The 13,760-nt window shown below is 43.6% G+C and overlaps 1 protein-coding gene across 4 annotated transcripts in view; it reads right to left on the minus strand.

Moving 5' to 3' along the window:
- The window catches only part of TMEM63A (transmembrane protein 63A), a 50,779-nt gene extending 43,264 nt beyond the window's left edge, over window positions 1-7,515 (minus strand). For 3 of the 4 annotated variants that reach the window (XR_006356452.1, XR_006356451.1, XM_044005614.1), the window contains exon 1: window positions 7,320-7,515. The gene's annotated coding sequence lies outside the window, so the exon portion shown is untranslated. Of the gene's footprint in view, window positions 1-4,133; window positions 4,208-7,319 lie in introns of those variants that run through there. The other variant, XM_044005615.1, reaches the window with a different exon arrangement.
- Between the last annotated feature and the right edge of the window lie 6,245 nt (window positions 7,516-13,760).

A 13,760-nucleotide genomic window follows, 5' to 3' on the forward strand; every position in this document is an offset into this window, starting at 1 on the left:
GGAATGGAAAGGAATGGCAAAAGCCAGATCAGGTTCCTTGCGGCTCTTTTCACGGTCCCTGAAAGTTGCCCAAACATTTTTGAATTCAGACTGGTTTTATCTAAGAGCCCACCCACATGAGCTCTTTTCTCCCAGTTCCTACCCAACTCCAAACATTAAAAATCTGCCCTGGTTTGCTTCATGCCCCACTGTAATGGCCCCTGTTCCTTTCTCCCTCTTCAAGCATTCAATGCTATCCCTCCAAAGAGAGTCCCTCCAAGTGACTCCATCTCCCCTTTGATCAATTTTCCCTCTTCCCCAGGAAGAGATAGTACAGGTGGCCCTTGAGATCTACCTGTTCCAATCTCCCAAAGGCCTCTCCTCTAGCTCCAGAGGAGATAAGGAATCAAGAAATGCCATGGTAGAATAAACAAGAAAGATGAGACAAGACAAAGGGAGGAGAAAGAGCAGAGAACTGAGACTGCCTGTTATTCTACATCAAAAGGCAAGGCTTTCAGGGGCAGCTAGGTGGCGCAGTGGAAAAAAGCACTGGCCCTGGATTCAAGAGGACCTGAATTCAAATCTGAACTCAGACACTAGAGACTTTCTAGCTGTGTGACCCTGGGCCAGTCACTTAATCCTCATTGCCCTGCAAACAAACAAACAAACAAACAAAAGGCAAGGCTTTCAACTGGTTTTCAATCAACTTATCAACATTCATTAAGCACCTATATGACTGGGTGTTGGGTGGAAGGGATAGAAACACAAAGTCTTTTCCCTCAAAGAGCTTCCATTCTACTGGTGGGGGGAACATAATGTATTCACAAATAAATAAACACAAGATAGATGCAAAATAAATGTAAAATGATTGGGGGCAAATTGATGAATGGTCAAAGGATATGAACAGGTAGTTTTCAGACAAAGAAATCAAAGCTATCATATGATAAAATGCTGTAGATCACTATTGATCAGAGAAATGCAAATTAAAAGAACTCGGAGGTATCACCTCATACCTATCAGAGTAGCAAATATAACAGAAATGGAAAAATAATGAATGTTGGAGGGGAGGTGGGAAAGCTGGGACGATGATCCACTATTGGTGGAGTTGTGACCATTCTGGAGAACAACTTGGAACTATGCCCAAAGGGCTATAGAACTGTGTATACCCTTTGATCCACCAATAACACTGCTGGGTTTATATCCCAAAGACATCCTCAAAAGAGAAAAAGACCTATTTGTACAAAAATATTTATAACAACTCTTTTTGTGGTGGCTAAGAACTGGAAATCAAAGGAATGCCCATCAATTGAGGAATGGCTAAACAAGCTGTGGTATATGATGGTGATGGAATATTATTGTGCTATAAGAAATGACAAGCAGGATGACTTCAGAAAGCCCTGGGAAGACTTGTATGAACTGATGTATAGTGAAGTGAGCAGAACCAAGAGAACATTGTTGCACAGAGACAGCAATATCGTTTGATGAAGAACTGTGAATGACTTGACTATTCTCAACAATACAATGATCCAAGACAATCCTAAAGGACTACTGATGAAACATACTATCTACCTCCAAAGAAAGAACTGATATTGATGGAACAGACTGAAGCATGCTATTTTTTACTTTCTTTCATTTTTTTTTCTTCTAATCAAGTTTTCTTGTACAAAAGGACAAATATGGTAATGTTCTACGTAATCATACATGAATAACCCATATCTGATTTCTTGCCTCCTCAGGGAAGGGGGAAGGGAGAGAGGGAAGGAGGGATAAAAATGGAAACCCCAAACTATAAATAAAAATGTTTATTACAAAGTGGGGAAAAAATGATTGGGGGGAGGGGAGAAAATGAAGAGGTGATAAAAATTAGGGACATCAGGAAAGGTCTCCTGAAAGAGGTGGCCCTTGAGCTGGACCTTGAAGGGAATTAGGGGTTCCAAGAGGATGAGGAGAGAGGGCATTCCTGGAACAGGAGACAGTCTGTAGAAAGGCAAAAAGGTAGGAGATGGAAAGTTGTGTCCAGGGAACATCAAATAAGACAGTGTGACTGCAGTGTAGAGTTTATGAGGGGAAATAATGTGTAACCAGCCTTGAAAGGGCTTGGCATTCCAAAGAGGAATTTGTATTTGATCCTAGAAGCAAAAGGAAGCCACTCATAGAGCATCTTGTGGTGGTTTTAGAGGCAAAACCAACACTGCCCTGGGGTTGGTAATGGCATAAGCCTCTTTCTATCAGAGTTTTAGGAAATGAGGGGTACCCACTCCAGCTACCCCTTCACCCTGGCTCCCAACTACCAACCATAAGCATATTTCTTCATTCTTTCCTCTGGGACTAAAGGCTTCTCCCAAGGAAATTCTAGAGGATAATATGGAAAAACAATGGGTAGTATAATCCTGTCACTTTGGGACCAAGAGGTGAGGCTGACTTTATAAGCAATCACACTGAGGGCCCTCAGTTTCCTTTGAGGACTCATGATTTATTTTTCTTGCTTCACACCCCTTTTGGGGTGAGGTGGGGAATGGCTAATGAAGAAATATATTTTCTATGACTTCAAATGTATACTGGGTATTGTATTTCTTGTCTTCTCAACGGGCAGAGGAGGGAGAGAATTTAGAACTGAAAATTTAAAAATAAACACAACAGTTCACTTTGATTGGCTTTGTAGCCTGGATATCATTTCAGGATCCTTTTGCAGCACAATAGACTATATACCTTCAAAGCTCACTGAATTGTCTACTATTTAGCCTTATCCTAGACCTTGCTAGTTCGATAGCCCGTATAAAAATGGCTTTCCCAGTTATGCCAAACTTGGCACAAGGCACACTGGTTCTTAGCAGATAGCTTTCATTGTCTTGCTGGGCTACTATTATAATTATAGCTGACATTTAGGTAGTGTTACAGTTTCTAAAACACTTTTTCATACATTATTTCATTTGAAACTCACAACTATCCTGGGAGGGAGGGAGCACAGGTTAAAGTTATAAGATAGATGATTATGAATAACCACTAACTTGGGAAGATTCAGAGGCTCTTCCCTTCTAAATTCCTCATTTTAAAAAGTTGAGTTTCTTGAAGGCTATTACTGATCATGAGATTGCATTAACTCTCCTTGATCTTGGTCAGACATCATCCAACCAGGAATTTAATCTCAGGCAGGGAAGCCCATAGTGTTCTACTCAAGCTTGGTTGGAGACAGATCTTTTTTGTCTAGATAGCCCAAGGCTGTAGGTGGTCTGCATAGAAATAATTTCTCTGTCCAAGAGTCACTCTCAGCCCCTCATTGACCACCTACTCTTTTGAAAGGTATATAAACTGTGAGCCCACCATGATTGTCTTTGGTCTAAGACAGATAGCCAAATGACTATCCTTTTATTAATAACCTGATGACTTTATCAATAAATAAAATTATTAAATTATATAGAAACGATGTCTCTGGAACCTTTTTATGTATCACAGTTAGGGTCAGTCAGGGTAAAGCCCTGAGGATCAAACCCAGTCCATGTGAGTCCCAATTCTTGGGGAACTCTGGCCCACAGGGTACATTTGCATAAATGTATGTGTATATGCTATCTCCCTAGTCAAAACATAAACTCCATGAGGGCAGGAGCTAGTCCCATTGTCTTTGTACAGAACTCCAGCCTGGGGCTTAAACTGACCTTGATGTGGGGTGGGTTTAATTGATCAAATTGATCGATAGGTTTATGTTGTTTTTCAGTTGTGTCCAACTCTTTGTGACCCCATTTGGAATTTTCTTGGTAGAGATACTGGAATGGTTTTGCCATTTTCTTCTGCAGTTCATTTTAGAGGTGAGGAATTGAGGTGAACAGGGTTAAATGACTTGTCCAGGGTCACACAGATAGTGTCTGAGGCCAGATTTGAACTCAGAAAGATGAGTCTTCCTGATTCCAAGCCCAGTGCTCTGTCCACTGCACCACCTAGCTGCCCCTAGTTATTACTTAATAAATGTTCCTTCCTTCCTTCATATCCTCAGCACCTAATATAGTGCTGAGCATTGAAAACCTCAGGCCAGTAGGACTTAGTAGTGAATCCCCACCTACCAGATGGCTGTGACAAATGTGTGATGTTGAAGACCAGTAGCTTTGACACAGTGAACAAGAGTCTATGGCACTAGGGAGACTAGCCAGGCAGGCACTTACTGTTGAAGAGTGTTCTGAGAGTGCATTCAGAATGTATCTCACTGAGTTCCAATCCAGCCTCAGACACTTGACACTTACTAGCTGTGTGACCCTGGGCAAGTCACTTAACCCTCATTGCCCTGAAAAAGGAAAAAAAAGTACCCAGGACAATTTTTTTTCTCTTGGTTTCCATTTGATCTCCACAATATTACTGCATGAATTGCTTCTGAGGAACAGAATTTAAGTAGTTAGCCCAAGCTCACACTGCTGGAAAAAGGTGTAATTGGTACTAGACCCCAGCTGGCTCAGCACACCTAATTCAATGTTCTTTCCCCAGTATTGGTATCCTCCCCTAATCTGAATCTAAAAACCTGGATTCTCAGCCAAATCCAGTTGCTGACTTTGATTTTACCAAAGTGGTAGCTGCTCATTTCAGTGCCTTTTGGAGTCTGCATGCGTACACTGCAAGGTAGTACACAGCATGGACTAATAGAAAGGGCACTGTGTTGGGAGTCAAGAGACCTGAATTTCTTTTTTAGCTCTAACATACCCACTGTATGACCCTGGTAAGTTATTATCCCTGAGTCAGTTTCCTTAACTCAACATCAAACCAATAACCCTTGTTTTTCATTTCCAGAGAAGCTACAGAGGGCTAATGGGGTAGCTAGGTGCTCAGTGGATAGAGCACTGCATAGAGTCAAGAGGATCTGAGTTTGAACCTCACCTCAGATACTTACTAGCTGTGTGACCCTGAGCAAGTCACTTAACCCCAATTGCTTTAAACAACCAGGGCCATCTCCAGCTGTCCTGATATATATCTTGCCACTGGACCCAGATGGCTCTGGAGGAGAGTTAAATTGGTGACCTTGCACAGCCCCTCCCTCACTTAAATCCAATTCAGTGCAAGTCATGACATCACCCTGATGTTCTTCGAGAACAAAAGACGAAGGACAAAACAACAGCAAGAATGAAAAAGGGCTAAGCAGCTCAGAAGAGAGGCACTATAGAAACACAAAGGTATTTTCCCCTCCCTGCATCCCCACCAAATTTAAAGATGATGTTTTTTTAAAGATTTTTTTTTTCCCTGTGGGGCAATGAGGGTTAAGTGTCTTGCCCAGGGCCACACTGAGCCTGGATTTGAACTCAGATCCTCCTGAATCCAGGGCTGGTGCTCTATCCACTGCGCCACCTAGCTGCCCAAAGATGATGTTTTAAAAGAACAGTTTTCTCCAAGCAGCTCAGTTTACCCTGGGGGTGCTCAGGTGCCATGTCCCTTGGAATCTTGTGACTAGGGATCTCTGATAACTTTAGATTATCAGGTACTGAAATGTCAATGGATTTTGTTTCTTTGTAAAAGTTTCTCCATGGGAGATCCCTCATGGAGGGGACAGTCTGACTCCTGAAGGCACCTACTTAAACAGCCATCAACTAAACTGTATGCAAACTGGAGCTGGCATACCTGGTGTGCTCTTCAAACTTGCAGCCTGTTAGTAAGGGAGGAGGGGGGAAATTACAGCTCCTTGTGTCTTTTTTTTTTTAATCTTTCCCTCAAGCTAGAGAAACACACAAGCAATATCCATAGGAGCAGTTCCTGCTTGTGTTTTCTTCCATTCTCTGGTATGTGGCCTGCCAGCTGGCCCAAGTTCATCCCCAAACCAAACACACTGGGAGGTGTGATGGCACTTCCAAGGAAAATGAGGACATGATTTCTGTGCCTGCCCACACCGGCCCTTAGAGAAACTTCTGCAAACGTGGAGTTATTTCAACTGAGGGGCCTGATGAACTTCCTCTGTTGGGAAGGACATTTTTATGGGATACTTTTTGAGGAAGAATGATTCCCTCTGGTTGTACTGCTTTGGGGATCCTTCTCTACCCTGCTGGTGCTTGCTAACACTTCTGGACACCCCCAAGGAAGGACAGATACCCTCTTTGGACAGCCTCATTCAGCTGTCTGGGGCCTGAATCCCAGGCCCAGCCATCCCCACCCCCATACTTCTTAATCCCTACTTGGGATTTGGAGCAGAAAGTTTGCAGTGGGCACCCCCCCCACACACACATACACACACTACTGCCTTGTCCTTGGAGAGAGGCACCTCCTTAAGACTGAAATCACCAAAGTCACCTTAAGTTCTCTGATAATTTTGGCTTATCCATAGGTTCTGAAACTTCAGTAGATTTTGTTTCTTTGCAAAAGCTGTTCCTTGTCCTCCCCCATACCTTCAGCTTTCAGGTCCTGTCCACCCCTACCCAAGGAGCCAAACTGGTAACAGGTGGTTCAAATGCAGGTAACTTCTTCCTCTATTCCATTGGCCCTTCCAAATACAGCGTGTCCCAAAAGTCTTAGTGCAGTTTTAAGCCGCTAACAGGCTTTCTGAAGCTATGCTCAGTCTAAGCCCGTGAGCCTTGAGCTCCATTGGTGAGTTCGGGCCTCTCAATAAGCAGTCCCTTGACACCTTTCCTGCCAAGTCTTCCCGAGGGTGGATAAACCCAATCAATCAAAAAGTATTTATTAAGCACTTACCAGCAACAGAGCTAAACTCTAGGGATACAAAGGAAAAACCCAATAGCCCCTGCCGTAAAGGGGGGAGGAGGGGGACAACGCAAATAAATAGGTATCTAAAAGATACAGAGTAGATAGAAGTTAACCTTAAAAGGGAGGGCTAGAAGCCTAGGGAGGAAATGCCAATTGCAGCAGCTCCGGGATAGGCCAGTGGGGACTTCAGATGCCCGCTGACAGGGAAGGAAAGGGGTATGTATAGTCGCGGAGGTGAGGGGTGGGAGGATATGAGGGAAAGGAAGGATAAAAGAGGGAAGGGGAGGGATTAAGGAGAGGATTAAGGGCGGAAGAAAGGAGACAGCGAGGTTTGGAGAAGAGTCCTGGGCGGGGTATAAGAAACTCCAGAGGAAGAGAAGGGTTAGCGCCACACTTCCCCCAGGGAGGCGCCTCTCTTGATCCCCTTCTCACGTAGCTGAGATGTGAGGGCTGTGGACGCCCCCCGCCCCAAACCCAGACAGGACCACAGCAGAAGGCCTGGACGTGCCACGCCCGCCCCGGAACCGGACACTTGACGTGGCAGGTTTAGGGGACGGTGACCCCTGCCCAGCTCAGCTCAGCTCATCGCACCCCGTAGCAAGTAGGCAGGCAGGCAGGCGGGGGTGGGGGGCAGACAGCAACGGCGGCGCCTCCCGATCCTTGTGCCCCTTTACCTGTAACAGCGGCTCTGGCCCCGACCCCGAGAGGTTGCTGAGCTGCACCTGGTCCGGCCCAGAGATGACCTGACTACTTAAAAGTTACAAAGTGAAACTCAAGCACTTCCAGTGCACATGCGCAGAGGCTCCGCCTCTTGCCCAATTTGGGCTCTCTGGGCACCCAGCAGGCTACGCTCCTAGCAGTGCCCCGCAGCTAAACTCCCTGACCCACCTGCGTCCCTCAAATGTAGGTCCAAGCCCCGGTCCCCCTGTTGCCACCTCGCTTCCTCAAACTCCACACCTCAGAGCTTTACTCCTCATTAGGCAACCCCGAACTTCTACGGACCTTAGAGAAATCGTCTCCTACAAACAGCTCATTTTACAGACGGGGAAACTGAAGCCCCGAGACGGGAAGTGACTTGGCCAAGATCACAAAGGAAGTATGCCAGCACCCAGGCTCTTCTTAGCCAGAAGACTCAGACATGGTTTGAGGAACATGAAATGAATTCTCTTAAGCCTCCATCCTGGATAGAGTTTTGGATGGGGACAAGGGAAAAGGCTGGCACTTGGATTTGAGGCCAGCCAGGACCAGGGTGTAGAGGTAGGGCAGCTCTCTTCTTTGGGCTTACCGTAAATTCCTGGGGAAGTTATTGCCAAAGGAAGTGAGGGTATGAAAGAAGATGGGAGCTAAGGTGGAGATGATATGAGAGTGGGAGGGGGGGTCTCACTAGGATCCAAAAGACCCCATGCACTCTTTCGGGGTGACTAGGTTGCTGTTATGACTCGAATTGCAACTGGTCCTAGAACCGTTGATAAAGCTTGCTACCCCGCTCCTGACAGAGAAATGGTGGTATGCAGAGCTTGACACATTTTTGGACATGGCCAATGTGAGAATTTGTTTTGCTTGTGTATGCCTATTTGCGACAAGGATTTGGTTTATCTTTTTTTCAGAAGGGAAAAGTGAGAAGACAAAAGAAGTGGGGCAGCTAGGGGGCAGTGGAGAGAGTGCCAGGCCTGGAGTCAGGAAGACTCATCTTCCAGAGTTCAAATCCAGGCTCAGACACGTGATCCTGGACAAGTCACTTAACCCTATTTGTCTCAGTTTCCTCATCTGTAAAATGAGCTGGAGAAGAAAATTGCAAACCACTCCAGTATCTTTGTCAATAATGTTTTACATAATTGCAAAAGGATGACCTATATCTGATTGCTTACTGGGGGGAGGGGGGAAAGGAGGGATAGAATCTGGAACTTAAATAAATATATTTATTATAGATATATAGAAAAGAAAACCACAACTGGGGTAATGAAGAGTTGGACATGAGACTCGACCTAGAGTCAGAAAGTATGACTGAAGAAAACAGAAGTGACTTGCCCAGGTACACAGGGAATGTCTGAAGTGAAATATGACCTCAGATCTTCCTGACTCCAAGTCCTAGTGTGATATCTACTTCACCAGCTTAACTTGTTAGTGGACCTAGACAACATCTAAGAATGTTAAGTTATAAATAATACTAGCTACCATTTATATAGCTAAGCACTTTACCCCATTTTAGATAAGAAAATGGGCAGATTGGTCAAGTGAGTTGCCTGGAGTCACTCAACTAGTGTCTGAGTCTGGATTTGAACTCAAGTCTTTCCGACTCTAGGTCCAAAACTCTATCCATTCTCATAGATCTAGAACAAGAAGAGAATCCAGAGACCCTCTAGATCAACCTTTTTATTTTAAAGATGAGGAAACTGAGGTCCCATGGAGGTTAAGTGACTTACTCAAGATCTCACATAATTTCATAGATGAAATTAGAATTCAGGTCCTTTGATTCACTTATTGCTGATCTCTGTGTATGGTGGCAGTTTCCACAACAGAAGTTCCCCAAACAGTGAAAAAGAAAGGAAGGAAGGTACAAAGGAAGGGAGGGAGGAAGAAAGGAAAGAAGGAAGGAAGGAAAGAAAGAAAGAAAGAGAGAAGGAAGGAGGGAGGAAGGAAGGAAAGAAGAAGGAAAGAGGGAGGGAGGAAAGGAAGGAGGAAAAGAGGGAGGGAGGGAAGAAGGAAGGAAGGAAGGAAGGAAGGAAGGAAGGAAGGAAGGAAGGAAGGAAGGAAGGAAGGAAGGAAGGAAGGAAGGAAAAAAAAACACATTTCTTTAGTTACATCATCCCAGATTCGGACATGGAGCTGTGTATTTTAGGCAATTAGGTCCTTTGCTATATTTTGCCAAACCCTAATCCTGGATTACATTTACCTCCTTCAATCTGGTTCATGCACTACTCAAAAGAATTGGAGGATGTTATGGAACCAGGACTGGATCCACTACAAATTCATGTAATCTAATCTCAGCTGGGACTCAGTACTGTAAGACTATCTTTTTACACCTCCCTAATTGATAAAGTAGCCCATTTTCCACAGCAGCTATTCCAAACCTTGTCTCTCCTCAAACCTTCCATGGCACCTCCCACTCTGCTGAGGGCTTCACTTTATATATGACTGGGGGGAGAAAAACCAAGGAAAACAAAAAAAGTTGCAATCTCCTTCCTCTGAGCCAAGATCCTAGTTTCTTCAGGAAGTTTCTTCTGATCTCCTTAGTTGCTAGCTTCTCTGAGATTAACACTCCTGCCCCCCCCCATCTAATCACTGTGTGTCTTATATGTACCTAATTATTTACATTTACAGGAAATTCACAATCTTCCCCATCAGACTGTGAGTTCCTTGAAGACAGTCGTACTTTTTTGCCTTTCTTTATGCCTTCATCAATTGGCACAGTGCCTAGCACATGCTAAGTGGTGAAGTAGATAAAGTGCAGGACCTCGAGTCAGGAAGGCTCGAGTTCAAATCCAACCTCAGACACTTACTAGCCGTGTGACCCTGGCAGGTCATTAACTCTGTTTGCTTCCATTTCCTCATCTGTAAAATGAGCTGGAGAAGGAAATGGCAAACCATTCCAGTATCTTTGCCAAGAAAACCCTAAATGGGGTCATGAGGACTTGGACACGACTGAACAACAACTTGAATTTGAAATGGTACATACTAAGTGATACTAAATGATTGTTGATTGGTCAACAGAGAACAAGGTTTGTATCCTAATGAAACATCAATACAAGTTTAAACAATTTTACAAAGAAATATGACCTTTTATTTTTTTGCCAAGAATCTGAAATATAAAGTATAAAACTATAACATAGAACCCAGATCTAAGGTTGAAATGTTCTTTACTAGGGGCGGGTAGGTGGCGCAGTGGATAGAGCACCAGCCCTGGAGTCAGGAGTACCTGAGTTCAAATCTGGCCTGAGACACTTAACACTTACTAGCTGTGTGACCCTGGGCAAGTCACTTAACCCCAATTGCCTCACTTTAAAAAAAAAAAGAAAGAAATGTTCTTGACTTCAGTCAGATTTTCGGTCATTTAAAGGTGCTAAGCAACATCTTGGGGGATAATAAAGAAGCAATCATATCTTCTATGGACTGAATAAATACTATGACTCATATTCATACACATACATATGACTTTTTTCAAATATTTGCAGGTACTATAATTTCATTTAAAAGCACAACTGTTCATAGGAGTTCTTCATTATCAAGTATTTTCCCAATCAATAATACAGCTATTATTACTGAGGAGGAGGTTTGCAATTTTTTTTAACATAAAACTGAGTTCTCAGGGCAGCTAGGTGGCACAGTGGGGGGCAGCTAGGTGGTGCAGTGGACAGAGCGCCTTGACACTTACTAGCTGTGTGACCCTGGGCAAGTCACTTAACCCCAATTGCCTCACCAAAAAAATAAATAATAATAATAAATGAGTTCTCCTCTACTTGGAACTTTTGGGAGGCAATGACTTATTTCTATAAGGTCCCATTTCTAGAAGGGACTTCATCCTTCTCATTTCTGTTTAAGTTCCATTCTTCCTTTGAGGTTCTACTCACCGTACCATTGGTTTTCTTGACCTCTGTAACTGAAAGTGACCTCTCCCTCCTCAAACTTCTTCACCTTTTCCTCAGGCCTCTCCTTTTCACTTATCTCACTCTCCACATTCTTAGCTTCATGTAAGCTGAATTCCAACCTCAATTAGATGGTAAGATCCTTGAGACATTTTCTGAGTTTTCTCTTATCTTTGCATCCATCCCCAGCAGCTGGCATAGTGTCTTCTGTATTTAAGTGTTTAATAAATGTTTTGTTGAATTGAATCAAATTGAAGTTCAGGATGAGAAGTCTGTCTTTCAAGGCCTGATATAGAATTACCAGACTTATAAAGTTTTCGTGTTTATTATACCCCCTTTCTTCCTCAGAGCTTAAAGAGCCCGCTAGAACAGAAAGTGAGATGGAGAGGGAATAAGCCAGCATGGAGGAGTTGATAAAAAGGCAGCCTTAAGGCCAGGAAGCCTCTGACCCACACGGGCTATATGATTCTAGGGCGGGGCAGCTAGGTGGTACAGTGGATAAAGCACCGGCCTTGGATTCAGGAGGATCTGAGTTCAAATCTGACCTCAGACACTGGACACTTACTAGCTGTGTGACCCTGGGCAAGTCACTTAACCCTCATTGCCCCGCAAAAAGAAACAAAAACAATGATTCTAGGGCAAATCACTTAAGCTCTTAGTACTCTAGGATACTCGAAGACTCTACTGGCAGAGAAGGTAGTGACCTGAATCGGGTCAGTAAGTTTCCCCACCTGGGAATTTCCCATATCCATGAAATAACTCTAGTCCCTCTCCCTATATATACATACAGAGGCAGATTGGGACATGGAGGCAAGTAGAGCTCTAACATACATAATTGGGATGGTGAAACTCTTAGTGCCCCCCACCCCAGGCCCAAGCCAATAAATGGCAAAACTCTTGCTGATCTGCATTGGTCATGAGTTTCTTCTACACCAGTAAAATCAGAGGTCTAGAGGCCTGGGTTTTAGGAGGAGTGAATTTCTACTATTTTTAACTACATATTTGCTTTCTCTCCTTATCATTCTCCCTTATCAATACAAAGAAATGGTTACTGTTTCAACAAGAGGTAGCATACATTTCATAAATGAAACATGGAACTATTTATGTGTGTCCTGGACTGCTACAGTATTTCAATGGATCTGTGATCTCACTAACAGGAATATTCCCTTCTTTGGAACAAATCACAACCTATACACAGCCTCTCATTCTATGGAGCTTTTGTCCATGTTCTACAGTTTTTCTTCCACCGGGGTCAACCCCACATGCTGAGACCCTTTCTCCAGTTCTCTTGTTGTTGCACAGTTTACCAGTGTTTTTTTCCTTGCTCTTGCCAAATGACTGTCCCCAATTCTAATGACATCCTTCATGCCATTTTTCCAATTGTGGGTTGGTAAAATGTTGTGGGCAGTTTTATAATATGGAATTACCTTAGCTGGTCAGCCAAATAGCATTTATTAAGTGACCACTAGTTACCAAGTGCTATGCTAAGTGCTGGGGATACAAAGAAAGGCAACCCCCCCAAACCAAAAGCAAAACCAAAACCATTCCCTATTCTCTAGAAGCTCACAGTCCAGTGGAGGAAGCAACATGCACACAAGTAAGTACAAATAAGACACTTACAGGAAAAATTGGGGGGGTAACCTCAGAGAAAAGGCACTAAGATTGAGGAGGACTGGGAAAGGCTTCTTGCAGAAGGTGGGACTGGAATTGAGGTGTGAAGGAAGCCAGAAAAGGAAGGAGAACATTCCAGGAATAAAGGAACAGCCATTTATGTAACATTCATGTAATCCCTGCTCAAAAACTCAGTGGCTCTCCATTGCCTGGAGAATCAAATATAAAGCCTTAAGGGGGCAGCTAGGTGGCACAGTGGATAAAGCAGTGGCCCTGGATTCAGGAGGACTTGAGTTCAAATCCAGCCTCAGACACTTGACACTAAATGTGTGACCCTAGGAAAGTCACTTAACCCCTATTGCCCTGCAAAAAAAAAAAAAGTAAATAAAAAATATACACACACATATATATATGGCCTTAAACTGTCATTTAAAGCTCTCCACATTCTGGCTCTACCTTATCTTTCCAGTCTCATTTCATGTTATCCTTTTATACAATCTTTATTTCAGTCAAATTAGTTGACTATAGCTTTTTTACAGGTCTCTCTTTATCTTTACCAATCTTTTACCTTCCTAGTACCTCTTCTGGGAAGGGTGCTAATGATCAGTGAAATGGCACCTCTGGGAGAAAGAGGAGATGGATGAACCCTTTGATAACTCACACTCTGTGAACAGCCCATACTCTGGCTAATCAGTCCCTGAATAATGGAGGTGACTGTTAACAACACCCTGTATCTTGATACCAGAGACAGTATTCACCGTCTAGTCAAGAAGCCCTATCCTTGAAGCCAAAATATTAAGGTAAAGTCCCTTTTTATACTTTGTTTCCTGCAATTAGTGGAAGGATAATACCATCAGCCACAACATATTGTTGATGTAGATGGATTTAGGGCCACAGTACCTTGAGTACTCAAGAGTATCC

Source organism: Dromiciops gliroides, chromosome 4 (genome assembly GCF_019393635.1).
Source record: "Dromiciops gliroides isolate mDroGli1 chromosome 4, mDroGli1.pri, whole genome shotgun sequence".
NCBI lineage: Eukaryota > Metazoa > Chordata > Mammalia > Microbiotheria > Microbiotheriidae > Dromiciops > Dromiciops gliroides.